Below are 10,437 nucleotides of genomic sequence, written 5' to 3'. Positions count from 1 at the left end.
TCTGCCTCCCTTGTGCCCGGGCTAAAGGTGTGTGTCACCACGCCTGGGTAATATATGATATAATTCATTCTTTGGTTTTGATAGCAGAGTTACTGAGTCTAGTTTGCATTCCATGATTTCACCTGCCTGAAGCATACACTGAGCCAGTTTTTAGAGTCTCACTACTCAATCATGTAAGGTTCCCTCATCTCAGGGAGTGGGTGGTCATCCCATTTCCCGGCCTTCATAAGTACCTACCTACTTCCTGTTTCACTGTGATTGCTGGTTGTGGCATTCCTTGGAGGTGAGGCCAGGCTCGATGTGGTCCCTTGGGACCTGATTCATTCACTTAGATGTTTCCAAGGTTCATCCATGCTCAATATGTATCCAGACCCTGTCCGTCCTGCTGGTCGGACTCCGTCCTGATGGTGGCACCCCTCCCTTCCTGCAGATGGTTGGACCCCATCGTGACAGTGGCACCTCGCCCGTCCTGCAGATGGTCCACCTCTGGTTTGTTCAGTTATCCGGTGACACACATTGCTTAATCTTCCTTTTAAAATCAGATGTTTTATTTTTATTTATATGTGTGTCTGTGTTCCCTGTGTGCACATGTGGCCATGAAGGCTGGAGGAGGGCATGGGGACCCACGTAGCTGGATTTACAGGAGACCGTGAGCTGCCTAACATGGTGCACTGGGAACTAAACTGGGAGAGTTATCACTTTCAGCCGCTGAGCCATTTCTCCTGCTTTCATTTTTTAAAAGGGTTTTATTTGTTTTTTGTTTTGCTTTTTTTGAGACATGGTCTCATTGCATAGCCCAGGCTGTCTTAGAACTCAGCCCTGCTGCCTCATTTTCCCAAGTGCTGGGGTTACAGAGGCACTGAGTGGATATTGTGTGTGTGTTAGGGCTACAGACAGATGGGGGTGGGGGTGGGGGTGGGGACAGACAGGCATACTCTTAAGAACACACATGGAGGTCAGGTGTCTCCCTCTGTCTCTCTCCACCTTATTTAGTTAATTAATTTATTTTGCTTTCTCATTTTTATTTGTGACAAATATTCCCGATTTCTTCTGATCAAAAGCTCTTTGAGACAATTTCATCAGCCTTAGCCAAATGGAGACTAGAGTCATCTAACTCGCCTATCCTGTGGATGGCCCCACAGATGGCATAGGTTTTAAACCAGCCTCTGACCCTGCCAACCATGGCCACACTCCTCTAGGTGGACTCATGGTCCTTGGCACCAGCGATGCAGTTGCTTGGGGACCATTTCTGAGGCAGTCCAGGTCCACAAACTTGCTGGCCTCCTTCTGTGTGCTGAGGCCGTGCCTGCTCACTGGTCCAGTGTCAGCGCAGAAACACCTCTACCTTCTTTCTCATACAGGATTTCTCACTGAACCTGCAGTTCACCATTTGGGCTACACTGGCTGGCCAACGAGCTCTGAGAACCCGCAGGTCTCCACATTCCAACACTAGGGTTCCAGGCACAGCCCCGCTTCATGTGGGTCTTGGGGATTTGAACTCAGGTCCTGCTGCTTCCTCAGAGCTCTTACCTCAGAGCTCTTACCTCAGAGCTCTTACCTCAGAGCTCTTACCTCAGAGCTCTTACCTCAGAGCTCTTACCTGCTTTATTGGGTCCTTATTACCTGTTGTTGAATGAAGGGAACAACCAGCCCATCTCCTCATGGCCAGTGGATATTCTGGGTAACAAAGCAAAGTAGCCACAGTGTGTCAGCAAGGAGCATCAGTGAGACCACTGTGCTTCCCCACGGACTGTGGCCTTCTTGCTGCCTGAGGCACCTGAGGATCAAGCGAGATGCCCAGGCCCCCTCCTAGAGCTTGACTATGCAGGAATGATGGGCTCTAAGATTCTGTACTTAACTTATTTATTTGACAGGATCTCACTGTATACGGCCCTGGGTGGCCTGGAACTTATGTAGACTACGCACGCTGGCCTTGAACTCTGCCTCCCCAGTACTGGGAATGAAGGCATGTACCATCACACATAGCCTAGAAATCTGTATTCACTTTGCCACACAGCCAGTGCCTTCCAAGAAGGCCAACTTGTCAGTGGTCATGAGACCTGGTTGAGGAGCCACGGCCCTGCTGGGGACTAAATGTCACATGCCAGCAGAAAAAAGAGGAATAGGCAAGGCTCAGTGTGGACGTACTGTATTTTGTGTAAAATCACACATGCGGCACTTCACTTGATCTTCAAAACATCATTCTAGAGGAAGGTGTTTATTTGTTTGTTATTTGTAGACAGGGTCTGACTGTGTAGCTCCGCTGGCCTTGAACTCACAATCCTCCAGGGTGCTGGGATTACAGGCATGCACCATCACGCCCAGTAGAAGAGAAAAGTTCTCTTAATTAGTCCTTCCTTACGGTTGAATAAACAGAGTCTGCAGGGAGAAGGCTCTATGGGGTCTCGAAGCTCCCGGCTGGCTGCAAGCCAGGACAGGCTCTACTCCCTGCCTTCCTATCCTTTTTAGCCTGGAAGTCACGTGGTAGCCAGAAGGTCCAACAAGAAAGGCACAAGATAGACACTTGTGGGGGTGTGGAGTAGATGGACTGAGTGCAGCATGCTGGGAGAAGAGGGGTAGGGGTCATTATGGCAGGGCCTTTGACCAGCTCCTAAGCCCCACACTGGCCCTGCTGAGGACCACACTCCTTGCTTTATCACAGGTGCCCAAACCAGCCCTTGGTGCTGCGTGTAGACTTGCGCCCAAGATGCTCTCCCATGCTCCCAGGGTAGTCAGAATCAGAGACCTCTCTTTTCAAATCAGAAGGAACTGATTTTGCACGCAGCACCTCACTGAGATAACGTTTCAATGATGCAACGGAGACTCGGAGACATCCAATGGCTTGCCTGAAACCACACAGCAAGTAAGTTACAAGACTGAGATTCTAATCTTGTGTCTGTCTTTCTCAAGATGCACATGCTGATATATAGCATCCTCTGTGATGGTGTTAGAAGGTGACATCTTTTGAATGTGATTAGGTCATGAGAACACAACTCTCAGGCTGGGATTGGTGGACTGGTGCCTGCTTAAAAGAGGCAGGGGAGGGAGGAGAGGGGGGAGAGAAGGAGGGAGAGAGGGGAGGGGGAGGGAGAGAAGGGAGGGGGGAGAGAGGGGAGGGGGAGGGAGAGAAGGGAGGGAGGGAGGGAGAGAGAGAGAGAGAGAGAGAGAGAGAGAGAGAGAGAGAGAGAGAGAAGCACGAGCGTGCCCACTACCACGGAAGACCGTGGATGAAAAGCCTCTCCGAGTGAGGGAAAGACCTTCTTCCGCCTCTCGTTCTGTGAGGAAGAAGTTTCTGGGGCTGAGGATGTGGCTCAGGGGAGGATCCCATGCTGTTCACAACTTGCGAGACCCTGGGTTCATTTCCCAGAACCTCAAAAATAAATCGTCACAAAGCTGTGTACTTTAGAGGCTTCTGTTTATAAGCCACTCAGCTTGGAGCATTTAGTCATAGTACCTGGAGCAGACCAAGGTGCTTGTAGCTCGGTGCTTTCTCCTGCTGGTGATTAGTAACCGGAGGCAGGGAGTCCCGCATCCGCGAGAGCTCCTGATGGGAGCGAACCATCCTTGTGCGGACTGAGCATGCTCCGGAGCATCTGCCCCAAGCCCAATCCCAGCAATGCCAAGCCCCTGTTTAACACATCAGCGGGGTCTTATTCCCGAGGACCCTCTCTCAGGGCAGCTTTGCATGATCATAATAGATCTTTCAGAGACAAAGGCAAGGCAACAACTTAAAAGGCTTGCTTTATCACCTCAGTGGGCCTCTTTTCAATAGGCCCAAAGGGACCAGGAAACCATCAAAAGCTGAGGCAGGGAAACCCAGCTTCCTGTGTCTGGCCTCAATTCCCTCCCCACCACCACCACCATGACCACTTAAAATAAGAGCAGCTCGGCGCATTCTAGCCCTGCCCCCAGAGCTGCTCACTCCTCTGATTTGTCTCTGGGCTTCCTGTTGATCCTGAAGGGTGTTTTCCCAGCCTGTAAGTTCTGTTCATAGCCCACTGGGTGTCCCATGTCGCCCCCCCCCCCCCCCCCGCTTAGGAGGAAATAGCATCTAAGAAAGAAGGCAAAGAGAAGGTGAAGGTGGGGAGTAGCAGACGACAGAGGGCCCACCCTGCCTTTGTCCTCTCCCCATCCCACTTTGCCCAATGGTGCGGTTGCCCCTGAGAGCTATGGTCCAGACTGCCAGCACACACTTTCCCAGGGTCTTTGGGAAGACTGATGAGAAATGTGCTTTCTGTTGTTTTAAAAGATTTCTATTTACTCAGAACCGAGACAAATTCGTTTTGATAGGAGAATAGAACACCTTAAACTTGGATGAGATGGGCAAAACGCTTCCTGTGTGAGCAAGTGAGCGGGCGGGTGAGCGCGGTCCGATCCCTAGAATCCACGCGCATGAGCTGCAAAGGGTGGATCCATCAATGGACTTTTCTGAAGCTGACCCGCTTGGAATGATGGTTGTACAGTTACAACTGGGTTCTTCTGCGTGCCACTTTCTGGAAAGTACCCTAGTTAGTAATTAATTCCCTGGAGATTGACTACTGTTGGAATAGTTAGTTACTAAGACCTGGAAAAGTCCCTTTAAACTCCACAGAAGCTGGTCATCTGGCGGTGTTTGGAAGGCGTTTGTTGTTGTTTTGCTTGCTTCTTAGACAAGGTCTCATTATGTGGCCTAGAACTTGCTAGGTAGACCAGGCTGGCCCCAAACTCAGAGACCCTGTTTCTTCCTCACATGGGCTGGGATTAAAGGTGTGTACCACCACACCCCGCATCTTTGGAAGTTTGTAAGTGAACCAAGGCTCCTGGCAGAACTGGACGAGGCTGAGGTTCTTGGTTGGTGGGCTGAGCCTTTGAAAACATAGATTATCAAAAGTGAATGTTTTTCTTTTTCCTGTCAAGGTCAGGCCAGGCTCCACAGGGACTCAGCAGAGCCCTGGGTTAACCTTTTCCTTCACCCATTGCTGCATCTGCTGGGGCTGCTCAGGGTCTGGTGGGCTTTGTAGCATCCCTCAGGAGCTGACTCGCCCCTCTGCACATTGTGCACTTGTTAAGAGTCAGCCTCCGGGGTCTCTGTGATCTTTCTGATCAAAAGGACAGGTGACTTCCTGGAGTTGAGGGACCCTCTTAGGAGGATTGCCATCGTCTGGGTCTTGGGTGACCTTCAGGAGTGTGTTGCTTTTCAGTTTCTTGTGATCAAATGCCTGGTGAGTGGCAACCTAAGGAAGATGGGGTTCGTCCTGGCTCCCAGTTTGAGGGTGCTTTCCATCCTGGTGGGAAAGGTGTGGTGACAGACCTGAGGTAGCCACATCAAGGCCACAGTCAGGAAGCAGAGATGAGTTCTGGTGCTCAGTTGAATCTCTTTATTCAGTTTGGGACCCAGTCTCACCGATAGTGCTACTCACGATCAGGGCGGGGCATCTCCCTTGACTTAAAATTTTCTAGAAATGTCCTCACAGATATGTTTTCATGCTGACTCTAAATCTAATCATGTTGATAATAGCAATTAACCACAGGATTATTCTCTAAGCCCCTTTAGCCCTTACTAGCTTTGACCCCAGACCTTTGGCTGTTGAACATTCCAAAGGAAAGCCGTTTCCTATGTCTTGAAGAGGGAGTGGTGGACCTCAGTCATTCAAATAGGGACTGGGGAAGACTAAAGAAAATTCCGATGTCGATGTCGCTGAAGCCCCTCGCTGAGACTGAACACTACCGTGCCCCACTCTCAGCTTCCCCTTGCTACGTCTGTGGCTTCTTGGCTACATTGTGAACCAGGTGAGAAGTAGACAAGGTGACTTCTTAGTCTCTCAGTTTAGAAATCACACAGCTGATATGTGTTTACTGTATGAAGACTTTAGACCCTCGAAACCCCGCCGCCGCCGCCTCTGTCCTGGCCCATGAAAGGATAAATGTATCCATGATGCCCCAGAAAAGACTTGTGATATCTGGCAATTCCCCTGCCCCACACGAACATACATGCACACTTCTCACACATGCACACACTCATGCATGTCTGCATGTGCTCAAGCAAACACACTTATACACACGCATGAATGTGCACCACACACTCACACACACGCACATGTGTGCATACATACACACACTCACACACCCCTAGCATGGGATCAAATGCTCTGTTTTGAGTTCCATAACTTCTTTGTTGCTATTCATCAATTAAAAAAAAAGATTTATTTACTTTATTTATTCGAGCACATTGGACCTGTTTTCAGACACACTGGAGGAGGGCATCGGATCCCATTACAGATGGTTGTGAGCCACCATGTGGTTGCCGGGAATTGAACTCAGGACCTCTGGAAGAGCAGACAGTGCTCTTAACTGCTGAGCCATCTTTCCAGCCCATTTTTTAAATTAATTAAATAAATACATTTTACAATGTTTTCACATCAACCTTTTGTACCACTGGCAACTCTTGTTGTTTTCTCTCCTACCTCGGGCGCTCGGGTTATCTGTCCGTCACTTTCTTGAGATATAACTCATACGCTGACACTCAGGTTGCTCCCCAGCCGGTTTTGAACCACACACAGACTAGTCCCTGGATGCAGGAGCTAGTGAGCCCGTGCTTGTGGGAGTAGCCCTGCGTGGACCCCAACACACCCCAACAAGGTGAGTTTCCCTCCCTGAAATTCACCTTCACACAACACCCAGCCCCCCGCCCCCCAACATGGAGCCAGATCCAGCCACTATGCCTGGAGCCGTGGAAGGCTGTGGAAGGACAGGGGCACTGGACCAGATGACAGCAGAAAGAGAGGGTCATGGGTTCGAGGGCAGGATGGATCTGGATATTACCTGCTCATCTTGATCCTATCAAGGCAGGATGCTCATGGCACATGCAAGTGCTTGGCATAGACCCTGAACATGGCAGATGCCCTTCTGTCCACAAGGGCTTGGTGAAGTCATGCCAAGAAAGGACCCTGTGTAAAGGCCTAGGCGATGGAGCAAGGTACTTTGGTGAGGGGACTGGGTGGCAGTATGGACATAAAGCCAGGGGGCGGGCAGGACCAGGTCACTGATGACCACCTTGCTGGAAAGGAGGTTAGGTTTCATTTCTGTGAGGCCACAGTGAGGACTGTGAGTTGTGTCTTCAAGAGCTGAGGCTGGGTGGCAGGGCCCAGACTGGGAATAGGGATGGGGGGTCTGGAGTGGGCATGAAAGGGGTGCCAATGAATTAATCGTTTGAGCGATTCAGGTGGGCAACAGGGAGCCTAGCCCAGGCCTTGCCTCATTACCAGGAAAAGGAGGCAAAAGGGAGATTTCAGAGACATCGTTAAGGGGTTTGGTGGCCTTATGACCTCTGAGTTACAGTCCCGGAGCATCTGCCAAGACCAGAGGGAGGGATGGCAGGACTCCACACATCCTTCCCTTTCCTGGTTACAGATGACGGAGCCTGGGCTGAAAGTCATTGGCTCTTTCTGGGAAGGACTTAGCTGCCCGCTGCCCGCTGCCCGCTGCCCACTGCGAGCCTGGAAAGAGAGGAGAGGCTTTGGGTGGCTGAGGTGTGTGCTTGGGTGGGGCCAGGCAGATGGGGAGGAAGGCCTTCTCCAGGAATTGGAGGGGAAGCAACGGAGAGAGTGGGCGTGTCTCTGATCCTGTCTCTTGCTCAGGCTAGGAAATATGGTAAAATATGGTAAAGAGCCGTGGAGACAGGTACAGAGAAGGAGAGGTGGTACAGCATCTCAGGCCTAGAGCAGGCAGCTCTTTCCTCCTCACTCTGTCTTCTGCTGGATGCTAGACTCAGGAGTATGGGTCCCAGGACAGGTGTTTGAGGCTAGACACCCGCAAGCAGCCCTGAGCTCTTTTAACCTCTGACATCAGCAGGACTGTCGGGGCCTCAGGCCCTTGGTCAAAAAAAAAAAAAAAAGAACAGAGACTACCTGGTGCTACCCAGGGCCTCTCTCATAGGAGGGGATGAGCTGAGGGTCAGCGTGGACAGGATGCACGTCTCACCTGAGGTAGGAGCTTGGTACTTCTCCTTGGTGCCTGTGGATGCCGACATCCAGAGTGGATACCTGAGGCGACACTGAGGCTACGGAAGGAGAAAACCAAGCTCTCCCCCACCATTCTCCTCAGGCCACACCTCCTTCCAGTGCTCATTAGCCTTTGTCTGCCAGGCCCTGCTCACTTGGCCTACAGTTAGCAGAGGCCCAGATGGGGACATGGTAGGAGCCATCTGGTCTTCTCCCAAGTCCCTCAGCCCTCTACCCCTCCCAATGCCTTGTCCCTCCCCTTTATCTCAGACCCGGAGTCTCTACTCTGTTTGCTATCTATCAGTGAGCCAGCCTCAATACCCTGCACACGGAGAGCTAGCCATCCAAGTGTGGTAGTCCCCTCCATTTCCTGTGTCTCCTTCCTCTGGGTATGGGAAGACGAAAGAGGAAGAACAGAAGCTGGCAGTGTCCTTTTCAGCTAAAATGACAATGGCCGTGGTCTCTGGAGTCACCTTGGCGTCTTCCTCAGCCTGAGCTGGAGGTCACAGTGAGAATGAGGGGACACGTGGTAGAGGCCTGTGGTGAGGGGTGCTGCTGAGACCACAGGCATGGGGTCATGGTTCATAGGGTGACTCAGGGACTTAGTACCTTTCTGGACAAAGTGTCACAGGTGTGTCAGTGGCTCCTGCCTGAGTGAGGGCAAGGCTCAGCCCGGTCTCTCCCTGCCCAACCTATAAAGAACGAAAGTGGAAGAGGAAGGAGACTGGAAGACGCATGGTGGGGATGGGGACAGCAGGTAGACTCCAGGAAGGGTCTCGCCTCACAGGGGCCTTTAACTGCCATCAGGATGCTTGGGGTTGGGACAACAGAGTGCCAGGAATTTGGCTCATGTTTCCTTCCATCCCAGTGTGGATACCATGAGGAACATAGCTCAGCCCCACTTCACAGCCCAGAAAACTGAGTACAGAGGACATTTGCCTGAGGCCACGAGGCTGTCTCAGATCAGGGCTTATGGTTCCAAAGTTCACCTACTTCGAAGCCACAGCCTCTGCCTTGCTATTCTCTGGGGCAGAGTCTGTCCGGCCTAATCACAGCCCAGGTCTCCTGGCACCCAGCACCCTTTTAGTGGGCTGGGCTGTGCTTCCTAAAGACACACACCCGCTTTCTTCTGGAAAAAGCCTGTCTTGCTTCGGGAATCACATGGGATACCCGAGCAGCTTCCAGGGTGAGAGGGTACTGCACTGCCCCTGTATTTGGGGTGGGGGATGGGGAGAAGGCAGGGCAGAGATGCAGAAGGGCAAGAAGTAGGGATGATGGACACAGAAGCCATGACTCCTTTTAGAGGCGCAGTGGCTCATGGGACTCAGGGATCAGAGACAGCAGCAGCCTTGGAATTCCCGCCCCACTTAATCACGGCGTGGGCACAGTGTTCAATCTCACGGGCCTGTAGGTCATCACTCATGAACTGGGCAGGTGGTCATAGCCCGACACCTTCATAGTCCTAGGAGTGTAGTGGTCCAGATGGCATTGTGCTCCTGTCTTTGCCATGACAGGTGCAGCACACATCATCCCAGGGCCGCTTATCACTTCCACCCACTCTACCATCAGGCAACCTCCCCAGAGCCCACACGGCACGCTTTCAGGGGCTCAGGGTGACTTGGTAACAAGACAGTCCACTCTATCATTAGGCAACCTCCCCAGAGCTCACACAGCACACTTTCAGGGGCTCTGTGTGACTTGGTAACAGGCCATTGTGCGGGGGTTGGTTCAGGGGCTCACAGCACAGACTGGCACCGACTCCTGGGCTGGCCACCAGGCAAGATATAGACTCAGCCTGCTCTACTCACCAGTGTCATATGTCCTGGAGCTGCCAAGGAAGGGGCCAACCCAGCTATGAGGACAGTGGAAAGTCAGTTCTAAATTGCTGGCTTTAAAGCCAGGATGAAGGTCTGATGCGGCCAGCCAGAGGTAGGTTTACAGACTTGGTCACTCCCAGTCTCCCTCTACCCCATGAACGGTGGCGCTGGCCCATCCCATGAAGTGCCTACTGGGATGGGCAACTTGCCCAAACACTTAAGTCTCATATCCAGACCAACCAAGACCCAATTACTCCACAGGGGTAAAGCCTGGAGTCTCTGTCTGCTGATAACTCCCCTTTCCCCTTCCACCCAGAGAGGAGCTCAAGTCACGCCCAGAGACAACTCTGGCTGGTAGCCAGATCATCTTTGGCAACCAATGGATGTCAGAAGTCTTAAGTCTCCCCTAGGTATCTCATCGCATGGTTCATCTCCCCACAGGTAGTGTTTTTCCTACCGGCCGCTTTGGTAAACCGACCTTCATTTTGCCTGCCTGTCTCAGGAGCAAGAATAATAGGTCAGTAGACAAGCTTCCTATTTGGGCTCCAGGTCCAACAATAGGAGTCTAGGCCTTTCAGTTTTTAAATTAGGGGAAGTTCTCTGTACAAATGCGTGTGTCTTTGATGAGGACCAGTGGAGAA

General features: G+C 51.7%; 1 pseudogene; it reads right to left on the bottom strand.

Moving 5' to 3' along the window:
* Positions 1-1,054: 1,054 nt before the first annotated feature.
* Gm36339 lies at positions 1,055-2,316 on the bottom strand (annotated as a pseudogene).
* Between the last annotated feature and the right edge of the window lie 8,121 nt (positions 2,317-10,437).

Source organism: Mus musculus, chromosome 19, assembly GCF_000001635.26.
Source record: "Mus musculus strain C57BL/6J chromosome 19, GRCm38.p6 C57BL/6J".
In the NCBI taxonomy this organism is placed as follows: Eukaryota; Metazoa; Chordata; class Mammalia; order Rodentia; family Muridae; genus Mus; species Mus musculus.
Note: the sequence above shows the minus strand (reverse complement) of the source record. Positions and strands in the feature narration are given on the sequence as shown.